Source organism: Danio rerio, chromosome 20 (genome assembly GCF_052040795.2).
Source record: "Danio rerio strain M-AB ecotype USA chromosome 20, GRCz13ab, whole genome shotgun sequence".
In the NCBI taxonomy this organism is placed as follows: domain Eukaryota; kingdom Metazoa; phylum Chordata; class Actinopteri; order Cypriniformes; family Danionidae; genus Danio; species Danio rerio.
The window spans coordinates 7973430-7991881 of NC_141040.1; the positions used below are offsets into that span (position 1 = coordinate 7973430).

General features: G+C 38.3%; 1 long non-coding RNA gene across 1 annotated transcript in view; it reads right to left on the bottom strand.

Moving 5' to 3' along the window:
- LOC147839022 (uncharacterized) overlaps positions 1-18442 on the bottom strand; it is a 54883-nt gene extending 36441 nt beyond the window's left edge. Inside the window, exons 1-2 of the long non-coding RNA XR_015518138.1 lie at positions 18142-18442; positions 16951-17205 (exon numbers count right to left, since the gene is read on the bottom strand). This is a non-coding gene — a long non-coding RNA (uncharacterized LOC147839022). The remainder of the gene's footprint in view (positions 1-16950; positions 17206-18141) is intronic.
- Positions 18443-18452: the final 10 nt, after the last annotated feature.

The window sequence follows — 18452 nt, forward strand, 5'->3', positions numbered from 1 at the left end:
ATAATCAGCCTTCAATGTATTCAGCCTTTTTTGTTATTATCCATTATGAACAAATAAACAATGCAGTTTGTAGCCTATGCTTTGTCCTTGTTGCATTATTCATTAAGATAAATCTAAACCAATTTCTGTAGTTTAAACAGAATGTCCGTTTTAACGGCTCGCATATTAAAGAAGTCTGGTTTAAATTAGGCTCGGCCTCATAAATACAGTTAAAGGTGCAGTAGGTGATTGTCTTCAGAAGCATGTTGTGCTGGTTAAAAGTCTCTTCACAGTCTAATAGTAATGATTAAATGATCTAAATGTGTCTATATGTATTTTTATATTTTGGGTAAGGCATAAAACTAAAATATATTAATCCAATTAAATAGAGTCGGACCGACATCTCTCATAATTCTGATAAATAGGTGAAACCGTCTGTCAGCAAATGCAGATTTGAACAACTGCGCAACCGTTTGTACGCAGCTCCGCCGACCGCTGTTTGTGCTGCGCGTTCACGAGAGAGAGCGAGGACGCGAGATTGGTAAAAACCTGCTGAATCAAAACTTTTTAAAACCTGAATCAATATTGGAGTTACCTTTACACTCTGGAGAAAGGATGACACAATGTCTGAAGGATTTCTCTTAGACAGGTAATGTTCTGTTTTAAAACTATTTTAGCTTCATGCAAAGCTGATGTAACATTAGATGTTGTTACAAACTGGTTATATCATTACAGAAGTGTTCAACTAATAAAATCATCCGATGAAAGATTGATAAGGCTATTTTCAGTTTCATAAGGGACCTTTTACAGCATTGATGATGTAGATTTTAATTAGTTTAACAACAAAACACAAGTAAATACCGCTATTCCGTCAAGTCTCTCCCTTTATTGTTTACCATGCAACTCTAAATATTCGCTCTGAAATAGCATGTCAGTTTGGCTTGCTCGCCGCTGAACAAGCACTAGTAGCTTTTAACACATGAGAGAGGGTTCTTTTGCTGTGCTCGTGTTTAAGGAGGCACGGCTCTAGACGGCAGGGGAGGGACTGTGATTTAGAGATTTATGCTAAACTGTTAGCATTGTGGCAGATCACCTACTGCACCTTTAATGTATTGGACCATGTCGGCCTCGGACACAAGGTGCTAGTGTAGGCTTGGGTTTAATTGTTTGGGTCCAATCTAAGCTCTAATAATAGTGGGATGTTCTGTAGACTATCGAAAAAAAAAAAAATATATATATATATATATATTGCTTGAGAGGGCTAATAATATTGAAAAGTGAATAACTGCTTTCATTCTAGCCAAGATAAAACAAATAAGACTTTTCTCCAGAAGAAAAAATATTGGAAAAATCCTTGCTCTGTTAACCATCATTTGGAAAATATTTGAAAAAAGAATAGAAATTAGGGCTAATTATTTTGATTTCAACTGTACATATAAGTAATATATATATATATATATATATATATATATATATATATATATATATATATATATATATATATATATACATACACACACACACACATATATATAAATATATATATATATATATATATATATATATATATATATATACACACGCATATATATGTGTGTGTGTGTATACACACAAACACACACACACACACACACATATATATATATATATATATATATATATATATATATATATATATATATATATGCATATATGCATATATACATATATACATACACACACGCATATATATTTGTGTGTGTGTGTGTGTATATATATATGTACATACATACACTCACCTGTGCCACCTGTGTATGTTATTTTTCCAGTTGGGGGGATAAAATGACAAATTTGAAAGATGTTCCAGTTTTTATTTATATTTGATTGATGAAATTTGCATATATAATTATATTCTTCGCTTTTTATTTTAGCAAAGAGGATGAGAAAGGGTATGTACTGCCCTTAGTCCTCATCAACAGGTTTCCTAAGGCTGAAGAAAAAGCCCAGGAGGTTTCGGGGTTCCAGCTGAGGGGACATAGGGCTACACCATATCCACCCCCCATACCAACTCCTCTGACTGAGACAGGACAAGGCAGTGAAGCTGAAAGGAGACCAGGAAAGATAATAGGAAAAGGGAAAAAAAGAGAAAGTGGAGCTGGAAGGTGTAAGGCACATGTGCTTGATGGCCCAAATGAGCAAGAGCCTGGATGGAACGGACCTGAAGTGGCAGACACTGCACAGCAGCTTCCAAAGTTCTGCCCTAAAAGAGCCCCTGGATTACAGGGTTTTGTGGGTGTTACATATTCACTGGCACAAATCTTCAGGCAGTTTTTTAGTGTCACAACTGTCAGAGTGATCTGTTGTAACACCAATATAAATGCAGAAAAGGAACTGTCTAAAGGAAAAAAGTTAGCCTGGGAAAAGCTAACGTCTGATACGTTTCTAAAGTACATAGGGCTTTTGATTTATATGGCATTACTGAAACTGCCAAGAGTTCGAGACTACTGGAGGCGGGACTCGCACCTTAGTGTACACTTTCCTGTTTCTGTCATGACCAGAGACAGATTCATGGCAATAAGCAGAACTGTACACTTGAGCAACCCAGATGATGACATTGAAAATGACAGGAAAAAGGGCACCCCTGACTATGACCCACTCTATCGTCTCAAACCTCTTTACATCACAATAAAAGACACATGCAAGTCGATGTGGCAGCCAAGGAAGCAAATTGCCATCGATGAAAGGATGGTGGCCACAAAAGCCAAAATTGCCCTCAAACAATATATGAAGGCAAAGCCAATCAAGTGGGGCGTGAAGCTGTTTGTGCTCGCTGACTCCAGCAATAGCTACACCAGTGACTTTACCATCTACACTGGAAAGAGCCGCTTCACCTCCAGCCAGGGTCTCCCATATGATGTTGTCAGCAACCTCATTGATCCATCATTCCTGGGCAGGGGGTATCATTTGTATGTTGACAACTTTTACACAAGCCCAAAACTCTTTAGGGACTTGTATGCTAGTGGTTTTGTGGCCTGTGGCACTTTTAAGGACTCGCGTAAGAATGTCCGGGAAACAAAGCAAAACGCACTCACCTCACGGAGCCCCAGGGGTTCAATTCGATGGATTAGACAGAACAAACTACTATTTGTTAAATGGATGGACACAAGAGAGGTCTCGGTGTGTTCAACCATTCACAAAGCCTTCGATGGAGACAGCGTCACAAGGAATGTCCACGATAAAGAAACTGGAAGTTGGCAGATTAAAAACATTGCATCACCTCGCTGTGTGGTAGACTATAACAAATATATGGGTGGTGTGGACCTTTCTGACCAGCTCCTCCAGTATTATTCTGTCCACAAGAGGTCTAACAGGTGGTACCGTACTCTGCTGTATCATTTCATCGACATTGCAGCAACCAACAGCTATATACTCCACAAGGAGATGTGTTTGGCAGCACAGACTGTGGCTATGTCTCATGGACAGTTCATGGAGGAGTTGTCCAGAGAATTTTGTGGAGTCCCAAAAGGTAGTGATGTGGCACCAAGAGGGGCACAGTGTTTACCCGAATCTCTAGCCTCTGTGGATGAGGAGACGGACTCTAAGTGGGAGAGAAGTAGGACAGCAGATACTGCAACAAAGGGACGGCAGTACTGCAAGCTTTGCAAGAAGCGCACCATCTGGAAATGTGGACGCTGCGATGTGGCGTTGTGTCTTGTTGCCCACAGAAACTGTTTCAGTAATTGGCATAACAGCAAGGGGCCAGAAGGTCAATCACAAAAACCTCTGGAGCAGGACGATCCATCCAGTTTAGTTATGTAATTTTTTTTCATGTCTGAACTGGTCAATATTAAATTTTTTGCACTACGATTATCATGGCTAAAAAATTCACAATATCAATATACCGCAATATCTATAGAGATATAAAACATAAAAAATCTATATAACATTTTTTTTTTAGTCTTAATCTTTTTAGTTTATTTGTTTTTTACCCAACCAACAAACTACATATTTATTGATTCTTTTTTTATTTGAAACAAAAAAAAAAATGTCTAATTAAATCTAAAGTAATTTCATATTAGAGACAACACATGCACTTAATTCATGATCCACGCAAAAACCAAAAGTAGACATGCTAGTTAAAAAAAAAAAAAAATTATGAATCCTCTTCCAGGGCTTCTTAGGGCTAGTCCATATGTAATCTTGCCATCTTTCTCCCCATTGGGCACCGGATGGCCTCCGCAGTGTCCTCCCTATCGGGATTGCACGCTTCCCAATGTACTGTTGTATTTCCTAGAATTATCTAGACGCTCGCGACTCCCAAAAAATATACCCAAATCCGTAAAACTTCCTTTGAAGTCGGATAAGTTAGGGCCAGGGACACGTTGGAGGACCGCGCCTCCCATGATGTGGGTGTGTCACACTTGCTTGACTATCCTCTCATCGGAGGCATTGGTAAGGTGCAGTCATTATGGCGTTTTCCATAGTTCTCCCACTTCGTGGATTTTCCTAAAATCAAATCCACTAATAGCATTGGAGTTCCCCACCCGAAGGGGAACGCTCAGGTTACTAAAGTAACCCCGGAAATGCTATTTACTATCGCCATAATGACTGTCCCTTAGCTGTTAGCAAAGTCTCTTCAGCTTAAAAGGATGGCGTCTGCTTGCTCCACGTGTGCTTATATGCTGGGTTAATTTGCAATGAAGCACACCTGCGCAAGCTTATGCTGCTAATTCATTGGCCCGTTCCATACTCTTTCAGACAATCGGTTTCTGAACTGAATCCTTCCAATTCGTGGATTTTCCTAAAATCAAATCCACTAATAGCATTGGAGTTCCCCACCTGAAGGGGAACAGTATTTCTTTACAACTGTAAGCAAAGCTTCTTCTCCTGTCGTATTTAATATCATACAGAAATTATCTGAAAAGATAATATAGCCTAAATTTATTACGACAGTTATAAATGGCTCAACCAACAATATTTAGGTTTTTCCTCCAATATTTTTTCAAACAGCCTACTAACTTACTATAACCACAAATTATATTAGATAAACAGATGCACCGTTATTTAGGATGAAGCCCATTAAGTATAAATGTTTACTCAAGCTTTAGTCTTTAATATAAATCTCTGGTTCATTCAGTTGTTGATCGCACATTTATAACAAATAATCATCCGATTTTTGCCTGTCAATCTCTGCATTAAGTTACAGTATCTTGAGTCTGTTACATTTTAAATACTGTGGTTAATGACAATACTGGTATATAATACTATTAGCTACTTTGTGCTTTTAACATAGAAATAATCATCAATACCAGTATATTGCAACAGACCAAGTCTTAAGTAAAGTTATGCTTTTGTTATTTCCCAGATATGGGTTGCAGCTGGATGGGCATCCGCTGCGTAAAAACGTGCTGGATAAGTTGGTGGTTCATTCCGCTGTGGCGAACCTGGATTAATAAGGGGACTAAGCCGACAAGAAAACGAACGAACGTTTTTCTTAGCAGAAAGTTGCTGGCCAGCCTGATCTCACGAGGAAGTACAAGTATTTTATGCTTTGTCAGTTTAGAGGCTAATTTGTACAAGTTACTTTTTAACAATTTTAAACAGGAGATGTGGCACCCAACCGTCATTGGGGTATAACAAAATTGTACTAAATTGTATGAATGAGATCATACGATTTTATACAAATTAGCCACATGCCAATAGTGGTATATAATACCAGTATTTCTTGCTTTGAACATTTCGATTATCATCAATACCGGTATATTGCGACACACCGAGTCTTAAGTAAAGTTATGTTTTTATTAGCAGAAAGTTGCTAGGGCATGGCCAGCCTGATCTCACGTAATTTACGTTTTGTCAGTTTAGAGGCTAATTTATACAAATCTTTAAATCGCTCTATGATCACCCTCATCTGAATTATTGTTTGTAACTTTAGGTGGGTTTGCAAACGTGTACTTTTCATTGCGTCTACCTTAAACTTCAGCCGTTTGCAGCACCATGCATTTTAGAATTCTAAACATGGGTTTCTATCAGGGTACACACAATGGCAGCGCAAGTCGGCGGCTGTCCGCAGCGCCCAGCCACAACAAAGGACACATCATATTTCTGCCGCGCCACAGAGCCTCTGAGTGGTGCATCCGGTGCCTCAGTCAAAGTTAATTTAGTGTGCGTGGTTATTAGTCTTTGTGTGCAAGCTCGGAACTTTAAATTAGCACACAGTTGGCTGTAAAACTACACAAAGACACAAATGATTTTGTACTGTCTGCTTGGTCAGTGTCTGAGTCGTACATCTACGGCTGAATGCTGGTCCTCTCACTCATGTTGATTTCTCTGTCTGCCTGTCTGTTGCCAAACACAAAGCGGGGAAGCTCTTGGCTCCGCCCCCTTGTTACGTTGGGCGGGAAGTCAAAACAAATTTTCATGTGAAGCAATACACCCCTAAAACAGCGACCTGTGTACACACCCCCAAAATGACACTTTTAACATTATAATAAACAATTCTGAACTGTGTTTTAAACTGAACCTAAATTGTCACACTCAAATGAACCATAATATTAATATTAAATCTTAAAAAAAGGGGTAAAGTAGGTGCCCTTTAAATATTTTACATTTTGTCAGTTAAGAGGCTAATTCGTATGAATTTGCACACATTCAGTTGTGCGAAAATGTATGATTTTAAAAAGGAGGCATGGCACCCAACCCTGCCCGTAAACAAAACTGTCATTGGGGTAAAAGCAAATTGTACTAAATTGTACAAATGAGATCATATGATTAATATGAATTAGCCAAATGCTAATAGTGGTATATAATACCAGTATTTCTTGCTTTGAACATCGCGATTATCATCAATACCGGTATATTGCGACACACTGAGTCTTAAGTAAAGGTATGTTTTTGTTAGCGGAAAGTTGCTAAGACATGGCCAGCCTGATCTCATGAGGAAACGCAAGTAATTTACGTTTTGTCAGTTTTAGAGGCTAATTTATACAAGTTCAGTAGTATGAAATGTACAATTAAAAAAAAAAAAAAAAAAAAAGAGGCATAGAATCCAACACTGCCCCTAAACCCAATCATCATTGGGGTATAAGCAAATCATACTAAATCGTTTGAATGAGATCATATAATCTCATATGTATTAGCCACTTAATCAAAAAGTTACGAAGTGCAAGAAGCTGAAATGCAGCTTACATTAAAAGGTAGGAATACTCAGCTATTTTTGTGTTTTGTACTTTAACTAAAATAACAATTTCAGTTTGAAATATACACACATTTAGGAAGACTCGGGTTACTATAAAAATACATGTTTTATTTTAAAAACTAAAATCACTGCATTGGTAGTTTTACTAATACAGTGTATTTCCTTTTTTTTAAACTAACATTTCTTTTTTTATTTTTAAATAACAATATTAATAAGATCAATATACATGTTGTAGATGCTGTTATATCTATTATAGACATTTAAGTGTATCTGTATATTCATGCAAATATCCAAAGATGTGTATTCAACTCATTTAGTATAGCCCTTTCTGCATTCCATTGTTTGTGGCAGGTTAATGTACACAAATAAGAGCAAATACTTCTTATTGGCATGGTCTAATCAAAGCTATAACCTGCATATCTAATAAGCTTAATTCCATCATTCTGATCTCCACAACCAAAATGCCCCCTGCTATGACTGATCTTTTGGTCACAAAGGCTTTAGTTTGTGTTCTGGATCTTCGAAAGAGAAACAAAAGTGACACACAGCTGTGTAACATTACCACAGACCACCGCATAAGGGCTCCCAGTGCCTGTATGAGTGCGCTAAACTAGGGTTCAAAAAGACTGAAACGTCGTTTAACTGTACCAGGGCCCCCTCAGTTTCCAAACTTTGAGAAGAGCTATTATCCAAAGAGCAATCGCTGCCAGCACTACATTTGGATATGCTTCATTACAGGGGATTTCAAAACAATGTCAGGTTAAAGCCGAACCAATTCCCAGAAGCAGGTCTAAGGGTTGAACTTGTATGAAAACAACTGATATATGAACGACACTATAAAACTGATCTATAATGCACAATTAATTGCCTGTAAAGCAAAGCTGCTAATAAGCTGGATGAACTACTTCACTTATAGATTTGAAGTAATTATCAGGGTCCATTGGGTCAGTGTGGCTTTTCTTTATCTGACAAGAATTAGTTGCATAAACAACTGGGAACAATTTCAATTCAAATAATAGGTTAATTAACCTGTGTTCAAACCCTGCAGGCTATATCAGTCATAACATAAAAGCTTTTAAGGTAGACTGAAAATAGATCGGCTAGCAGTGGTGAATGAAGCGCACATGTTGAGCACCTTAAAAAATATTACTCTAGTGAAAGTATAAAGTCCTCTGCTTCACTTGTTCTTGAATCCTACTAGAAAAGCACTTGATTTTTTAACACAATTGGTCATTAGAAGAAAAAAAAAAAAAGATCAACGCAGACATGAGGGCCTGCAAAAACCCATTTCATTGAGGTAAGTCCTTTCCCAAGGTCTGTTTATGTAAAAATGTTTACAGAAAAATGTGTGTAAACGTCTGTTGACAAATAAAAAGATACAATATATCCATAAAAATGGTTAAAATGTATTTATTTAAGAAAAAACCTATGTAATTGTTCACTAGTTTGTGTTACATTGGCATTAGTTTTAACTTAACTCACTTTGGCCAATAAAGAAATATTAACCCAGGCTTATTCTGAAAATGTAGCCCTATATACATTTACAGAAAGCGCCAAATATGTCCTATATTTTTTATATGTCCTAAGGTATTTTTTTTTTTTTACAGTTTTTGTTTTTCCAAATCCACCAGAGGCCGCTGTCTATGCTTTTTAAGAGAATTTTTTTCTCTGGCACGAGTGCCATTTGCACCTGCTTTTCTCACGTAATTCCACCAGAAACCTCTGTCGACTGACTGATTGACCGATGCACCCACCCAACCCCCTTCCTTAAACCCAACCGCAAGTGTTTTCAAAAGCACTTCTTTTTATGAGAAGTGCCATGGGAATTTTATTAACCACAGAAAGTCAGGACCTTGGTTTAATATCTCATCTTAAAGATGGCACTCATAGTATAACGTCCCCTTCACTTTACTGGGGCATTAGGACTCACACAGGTTGAGTGCCCCCTGCTGGCCTCTCTAAAACCACTTCCAACTGCAACCTAGTTTCCCCATGTGGTCACCCATCCAGGTACTAACCAGGCTCAGCCCTGCTTAGATTCAGTGAGTAACCAGTCTTGGGCTGTGAGTGAAAGGCATAAAGAATTGGACTGGAATGCAGTGTCACTTTAAACTGATTATTGGAATCATTAGCCTCTTTCACACAGTGATACCGGTAAATATACGGAATATTTCCAGAACGACTTTACCGGTTAATTCAATAAAGCGCTGTTCACACAGGCCAGGACATTACAGAAGTTTACCGGAGAAGACCATTTACACATCTATTCCTAAATACCAATAAATTCTGACATCACTAACCAGAAATGACCTATAAACGGCTGCACTTGTATTTGTAAACATTTGACTACATTACAAACTCTGTGGATGGATCAGTATTGTGAACAACTTGATGAAAATATATAGAGAAACACTTTCGCATGTTGAGATGTACATGATGCGTGTGTGTGCTGGCACTCACTCCTTCACGGGCACACGCGATGCGTCAAGCAACTGAAGGAAGCAGAGCTTAAAAGTAAACGGCTGTTTATCAGAAGCATCTTATTGATAATTATTTACACAGTTGGCATTAAGAAGGAACATATAAATGTTGTCTGACTAACATCTAGCAGCTAAATGTGTCAGGAAAAATATTCAAAAGCTTTTATTTTCTTAAACCGCACGGATTTGAATGCGTCTGACGCATTCAATATCAATATCAAAATCTTTTCTGATTGGCTAAAGTAGACGTCTCACGTCAGCACGTTCTAGACGTGCACGCGCTCTTTCTGGCAATCTTCCATTTGCGTTCACAAAGCGCAGTATTCCGTCAAATTACCGGTAATGTTACCACTTCTCTTTCCTGAAAATTGCCGGAATGAATTTACTGGTATTTTCAGAAAGGGCCTGTTCACACATACAGACCTTTCCAGAAAATTGCCGGTATTTTTCCAGAAAGGTCTGTATGTGTGAAAGGGGTTATTGAGCGGCTAACTGGACATTCACTCTGAGTGGATCATTTGAATCAGTGAGGGATTAACTGGAGACTTGCTGTGTGAATCATTTGAATCAGAGAGTCAGTGAGTTGTTAACTGTAGACTATCTAAATCGATCGTTTAAAACACTGAGCTAGAACAAATTTTCAAACTTTCAATTTGGTTTAACATCATATTAAATTTGAACTCTGCTATATTTATAAAATGAAGTGGGATTAAAAAGTACGATGTTTTGTTTACTGATTGAAGCAATGAGTGAGTGATTAAAAGGTGTCTTGTAGAGGTCAAACTGGTTTTAAGTGCAAAAAAAAAAAAAAAAAAAAAACTGCCACAGCAGCAAAATGACGATTTATAGTCCAGGGGGTTGCTTGCAATCACCTAGGGCTCCATAATACATATTTCTCCAAAAATTATTCCCCTGCCCCAGCTGGAATGGGAAAAAAAAACCCTGAAAATATGTGCAAGTCAAGTTCAGTTTCTCAGGGTTACCGTCCAGTCTTCTATTTCATTACTCTTACGTGCAGTCAAATGAACTGCAAACCTAAAGCTAAAGTCCACTTTATATAGTAAGGGTGCATGGAACAAAGTTTCATAATTTATTTTCTTCTATTCTGACACACATTCCCACACTCTCTTCTGGTAAAATCATGATTTTCCAAAATAAGCTCAGGTTTTCCCCTTGGAATGACTAAAACAATGCACATCCAAAGCACACACAAAAAAGAAATGAAAAGGAAAATGTAACGTGGGAAGATTGCCTTTTTCTCATCATGTGTCTGCATAAAACCATAAAACACATCTCGCAACCTTTTAAAAGAAAATAATAATAATATATTTTATCCTCCATCTCAGACATCAGTTTGGTCAAAAGAACTAAGCATTTGCTTATCCAATAGTTAAATATATGGCTTTCACAATGACATTCAAATGTTATTAAAAGTAAATTAATTAATTAAACAAATAAACTACAAATATAATCTGATTTTGGCTTAAGTTTGTATACATTTGTGCACATATAAAACACAAATAACCGTGTTTAACCCTTTCTTCTCCTCATTGTCAGTATAGACCTTTTTCTTGGCTGCTGCATGGAGGGCGCCATAGCGACCAGCGTCTTCCGGTAGAATGTTTAGAACTTCCATTTACAGCTTTACAACCGGTAACTTGCGATTCGAAAATGGATTTCACTAGCGTTTTTAGTGGATTGCGGAGTGTTTTTGTGATGCACAACGTTGAAAGGTGTGTGTTAAAGCTGTTATAAAATGTTGGATGTTGTTCAAACACGAGAGAAAAAACATTCTTGTAGTTCATGTGTCTGCTGTCAGAAATACAATGTGTTTTCCTGGCCTGTCAGCTGTCAGCGGCTCTTCACACACACATACACGCAAAACTTCACAGCATTAAAGAGCAAACCAGATTACTGGCTTGAAAGTTAACAGGTATGGAAGTCATGCAACTTATAAAAATGACCAATAAAAGTCTGTTACTAATACTCTGCTGGCTGATTTGCATGTAGATACATGAGCCGTATATGTTTCAATTAGTGTGTAGTATTTACCACAGTTTGTGTTTTTCTGTCATTTCAAAGTGTCACTTTATTTTCACCGTCTGTTATTAAAAATCAGTTTGTCAGTGGGACAGTATAGTAGGCTACATGTGTGTGTGTGTCAAACATTTTGACAAGGCTTCATTTAAACAGCACAAGATGCCGTTTGACAACGAGGGGAAGATGCCTCACAGCAGCTGTTTTCCATCCTATTAGATCGCATTTTTTTAATGATCAGTCCAGGAGGTGGTGCTGATCGACAACAGTAATAGTTCAAATATATTACCTAAAAGCAGGTAAAACAGATTAAAACTATCGTTTCAAAGCTGTCCAAATGTGACTGTTTATACGCATCAGCTGCCGAACGGAAGTTCTTAGCATTCTCCTTGCGCATACAGGCAAAGCATAATGGGTAATTTTGCGTTCTCAAAAAAAAAAAAAAAAGGTTTTTTTGATGCACATTCATAAGCTCTGTGCACTGATTTAATTCATTGTTTTTGTTTTATGTGCACATAATATATTCTTGTAGCTTGAAAAAATTCTGATATAGCATGTGGTCTTTTTTGAGGATGTTTTTTGGGGTTTTTTTTGGACTTACTGGAACCTTTCTCTCTATGGAGGCACTGTTGCCAACTATATTCAAGGAAAAGGTGCTAAGCTCTGCCCAAAAAGTTGCTAGATAACATCGTTCGTCAGTTTCTGTTTGTTCAATCTCACAAGATTCACGGTTTAAATATTGCACTATAATCATTGGGATAGCAAAAACAGAAACTCTCTCCGTGCTTTGCTGCTCTGCCTTTTAATAAAGCCTGGATGCTCTATCAACAGCGACAGATCCGACTTGCTCCGATTAGAAGCAGGTGCAGATTGTTTAGAGCGCTGCTCAGTGAGAGAGAGAGAGAGATAGAGAGAGAGAGATGAATAAAATAAAATGAGAGAACAATAAACTGTCACGCACACCAACAACTTGTTACCCAAATATATCATAGGATGTAACAACATATATAGCAAGATAGGCTTGGGCGGTAATATGGTATACCGCGGAATCTAAAAATAGCAATGGTATCAGTTTCAATAGCGTTATATTGTCATAGAAAAAACAATGCACTTATATAGGACACAAGTATTAAATATTATTTATTTAATGTCTAAAAATGTGCATGTGTGATTGTCATCACAGTACAGTGTGAAGGAGAGAGAGAGGTGAGGTAAGATGGCGAGTCGCACACCAAGTGACCTGGGGCCTCATGTATCAACGCTGCGTACGCACAAAAACTTTGCGTACGCCAGGTTTCACGCTCAGAATCGCTCACGTTTGGATTTACTAACAATGAACTGAACGTGGGAATGTGCGTAGCTTCGCGGCAGCTTTTTGGCAGGCGTACGCACATTTTTTGTGCGTGTCTGTTTTATTTCCATTGGCGACTCCTAGAGGCAGTTGTGTTAAATTCTTCTCTACAAAGTGTCTGATCCTTGCAATGGCGTCTGTATGAGACAGGTTCATCTAGTAGGTATGTAAGATTTCCATACCATACAGTTGACCAGCTAAACATTAAAGCACAATTTGCAGCGGTCGCCTGTTTTCCCAATGTAATCTGAGCAATCTACCGCACGCACATTGCTATAAAGACACTATCTGAAGATGAATTTGCATGCGTGAATCAGAAACATTTCCATTCAATAAATGTGCAAATAAAATATGATGCACAAACTTATTGATGATTCCTACTTGTCTTTCTCGTGATAAATAGTGGGCAAAATCTGATATGTAGCGGGAAAAAAAAGAACAAGAGTTCATCAGACGCTGGATTCGAACCGAGTTTATGCTCGAACGTGATAGTTCATGAACACATGCGTCGTATGAGCTGCGCCACCGAGACTACTAAGGGTAGTGCAACATTTTATAGATATAAACCACACTATTTCTTTCTTCAATGCACTCAGTGCGATGTTCAGACCCAACTGTGTTAACCGTATCAGCTAAACTCTCCCACTCTATTTTTCTCTTTTGTTGTTAATTCCGGAGAACAAACTTGCAAATAACACCGCTTTTCTCCGGTCTACCTCCGAAAGCAGCACCTCCAATTCACATTCTGTTCAAAGTTTCTCTTTTTGCTTGATTTTGCCGTTGCTTTTTTGTTGGGTTTTGCCATTAGCATAGTCATTAGCATATTCATACGGGGGAGGAGGCAGGGAGGGGTTTTGTGCTCGTGCATGTTGCGCTCAGTTTCACGTTCATTCGGATGTACAAAAGAATATGCGTGAGATTCGGCGTACGCAGTGTTTCATACATCTGAATTTTTTTCTGCGTACGCACATTTACAGCTTTGTGCGTACGCAATATTTTAGTAAGATTTCCACGCAAGTCTTCGTACATGTATGAAACACTACCTCCGAAAGGAGCACCTCCAATTCACATTCTGTTCAAAGTTTCTCTTTTTGCTTGCTTTTGCCAGTGGCGCGTTCGTAAGACACATGTCAACATGTTTTGACACGTTCGAGCATGAACTCGGCTCGAATCCAGCGTCTGATGAACTCTTTCTTCTTTTTTAGCTGCTCAACTGTATGGTATGGAAACCTTATTTACCTGCTAGATGAACCCGTCTCATACAGCTGCCATTGCAATGCTCAGACACTTTGTAGAGAGGAATTTAACACAACCGCCTCTAGGAGTCGCCAATGGAAATAAAACAGACACGCACAAAAAATGTGCGTACGCCAGCCAGAAAGCTGCCGTGAAGCTGCGCACATTCCCACGTTCAGTTCATTGTTAGTAAATCCAAACGTGAGCGATTCTGAGCGTGAAACCTGGCGTACGCAAAGTTTTTGTGCGTACGCAACGTTGATACATGAGGCCCCTGGTCTCAAAAAAGAACACAACTTCTGCAGTTTGGCAATATTTTGGGTTTCAACCAAACGAGAAGGGAGACGTAAATATGAACTAGAAGTCTGCATTTCTGCTGCTGTACCGCGGGAGCCACGGGACCCGACTAGATTTCTTGCAGTGCGGGAGTAAATTTTCGTATAAAGCACGGTAATACAGGTGTAATTTGAACGGGAGTGGGTGGTCTAACAATATCACTCCTGAGAGAGCATGCACGTGGATGCTGTTTATGTGTTTTAATGAGAGAGAGCGTGATGCTGTGTGACACTTTTTTGGGCTGTCTATGTGTGTGAATGAGAGAGAGCATGAAGCTGTGTGAACTGAAAATGCCACTAATTCTGCATTACACCACTTACTTTATCCTATACAAAGACATGTTTTGCAATAATGTGCTATGATACTGTACAGGTAGATGAATAAAAATTTGTTAAAGAGCCCCTATTATACATTAAAAAGGGTCATATTTTGGTTATGTGGGTCTCCAACAACATACTGATATGTATGCAAGGTCAAAAAACACTTTCATGGTCTTAAAATATGAATTTATTTTTACCTAATGATCCCAGCGACTCCCATATGAATCATTCAGCGATTCTTTTGTTCCCAAACCCCTCCTTAGCGTGAAGCTAATCTTCACTGATTGAACCGATGACCGCCTGTGAACCGATGACCGCCTGTTCTGATTGGTTGACAGCGTTCAGTGTGAGACAGTAAAATGCCCAGCGTGGTTTGTCAAGATCCCGGGTCCTCAACATTGATATAGGATCCGATCGCAGCGGACGCCCGAAACATGATTCATACTAAACTTACTCAACAGTGTTATACAGACACCTTACCCCCAAAAGCAGTGTAGTTAAACACCAGCATATTGCTCCATTCTTAACTACGATACACATTCAGTATTAATCCACACAGTGGCAAAAGCTGAACTATTCTGAACCTTGACCGCTGCATGTGTGTAGGAACAACTGATGGTGGCCATAGCAACGACAAATAGCAGTGGAACCGGAGCTCACAAACGCATTTAAATGCGTAAACAAAGCAGCACGTGTCACGTTTTTAACGTGGCATTAGACGTGATATGAGAACATATAGAGTTTACCTGATACAGTACAAGCGGTTACAAGTAACAAAACACAATTAAATACATCATTTGCAAGCTAGAGAAAACAGGGAGAAAGCCTTTTACTAACACTTATAAAAAAAAATGTCCTGCCATGGTACATCTGTGTTTATATTTTCACCAAATTTTGACCCCCTCAATGGTCCCATGATAACAGAGTTCTCTCTGAATGTCCTCAAACACATTTAACTCTTCCTTGTTCTGCTTGACTATCATTGGCTTAAATGACAGAGTGCAAAATGAAGCCAGCCTTCAGGGATCTGCTTCATGATCGACCTGACACACACACACACACACACACACACACACACACACACACACTTACATCAGGATCTCTGGCTGTCCTCCAACCTATTATGTCACCTTTGGAGCAACGATCGTAGCACCAAGGGACCCACTTCATTGCAAGGATTCAGATCTGGCTTTTGTTAGTCTAGAGGCCCTGCTGCCAAATGACTCGCTATGATACAGAATAAATCAGCTCCGAGGGCAAGATTTTACAAGTCTTGGTGAAGTGTTCTGCTGAAATCGTGCTCTGTTCAAGTGTACTCCCCCTAAAATGATTTTAGTGTCTGTTTAATGGCTAATTACATTTCAGCAATGCGTATGCCAAGCGTTATAAAACATTTCCAATTAAGTCTTGTATTTTAGACAACTGATAAAGACAGGAAGTATATATATATATATATATATATATATATATATATATATATATATATATATATATATATATATATATATATATATAATTTTTTAATTAAAAGCTGTACAAAAATAAGATAATAATGGTATAAGCAAAATAAATGTTAAAATAAATATATATTTTTTAAACGATCAGTTTAACAAAAAAATGTCAGACTTGCGCCTTTAAAAAGTTTTTGAAGAAGATGGGCCCGAAGTAAAAAAGGTTGAGAACCCCTGCTTTATGGGATTGAGATCTGGTAACTGTGGAGGCCATTTGAGTACAGTGAACTCATTGTTATGTTCAAGAAACCAGTCTGAAAGGTTATGCTGACATGGTACAGATCAAAAGATGGGTACACTGGGGTCAAAAAAGGATGGACATGGTCAGCAACAATCCTCTGGGAGGCTGTGGCATTGGCACAATGCTCAATTAGTACTAATGGACCCAAAGTGTGCCAAGAAAATAACCACACCATTACACCACCCCCACTAGACTGAACCAACACAAGGCAGGATATATCTATGCTTTCATGTTGTCGTTGTTTAATTTTGGTGAGTCTGTGTGAACTGTAGCCTCAGTTACCTGTTCTTGGCTGACAGGAGTGACACCCGGTGTGGTCTTCTGCTGCTGTAGCCCATCCACCTCAAAGTTCGACGTGTTGTGCATGCAGAGATGCTCTTCTGCATTCCTTAGGATGGTTATTTCAGTTATTGTTGTCTTTCTATCAGTTCAAACCATTCTGGCCATTCTCCTCTGACCTCTGGCATCAACAAGGAATTTGCTCTTACAGAACTGCCGCTCACTGGTATTTTCTCTTCTTTTTCTTCTAACCATTCTCTGTAACCATTAAAGATGGTTGTGCATGAAAATCCCAGTAGATCAGCAATTTCTGAAATGCTTAGACCAAAACGCCAGGAACCAACAACTATGCCACGTTCAAAGTCACTTAAAGGGGTTGTCCACTATGATTTTTATATTTTAAACTTTAGTTGATGTGTAATGTAGCTGTGTGAACATAAATAGCATCTCTGAATGTACGACGCTCAAAGTTCAATGCAAAGGGAGATTTACAGAGTTAGCTTAGCAAAGAACCTGACTGGTTGTCCCAATGAAAAAAACTTTGGGGACTACAAAAAATAGTTATATAATATATATATATATATATATATATATATATATATATATATATATATATATATATATATATATTATAACTACAAAAAATACTAAAGAATTTTACAGCAGAGAGAGATAAAATGTTGTCCAAACGGTACTTTTTCCACAGAGCTTCTTCTGTTTCTGTAATTGGGCTTCCAAATGACATAACACAAGAACAGAAGTGCTAACAGTTCAATAATAATTTAATAATTATGTTCCAGAGAATTATAAAATACATAGCAAGCACTATTTGACAAAATACAGCTTCCAGAATCTCTCCCAGTTCAGTGCTGGATTCGGTTAAAATATCCTCAAAGAAGGAGCAGCTCTAACAAGCAGATGCTGTAGCCTACAAATTTATTTGTTAAAATGATTCATGACATGTACAGTGTTTAGCATTAACTGTATGCTGTAGCAAAGATGTAAACAACGAGAAAAGCTCTTTGGCACCGCAAACAATTTAGCTACAAATTCATATTTATCAGTCAAACCGCTGTAAACACACACACTCTCTTCACCAGCACGTGCATATCCTTCTATAGGCAGCTTTTCCATGCGTTCTACATCTCAGATAATGAACTCGCAAAAGATATGAGAACGATTCATATTACTTACTCATGCATATTCCGAATATATGTGAAAGACGTCGTGTAATGCATTGATTTAAAATAATACAGGAGAGCTCGCCTAACTCGTGTAGCAGCAGAAGAATCAATCAAGGCTCACACGTCGCATCCCACATCCTGTGCTTTATTCTTCTGTCAACAGTGTCACTGTATATTAAAGAAAATAACTTAATCAGAGCAGCAGAGAAAAATAAAAATCGGTCCCGCGCACATGCGCTTCTCTTGTTAAGCGCATGGCAGTGTTTTTTTTTCTCTCTCTCTCTCTCTCTCTCTCACACACACACACACACATTGGCAATC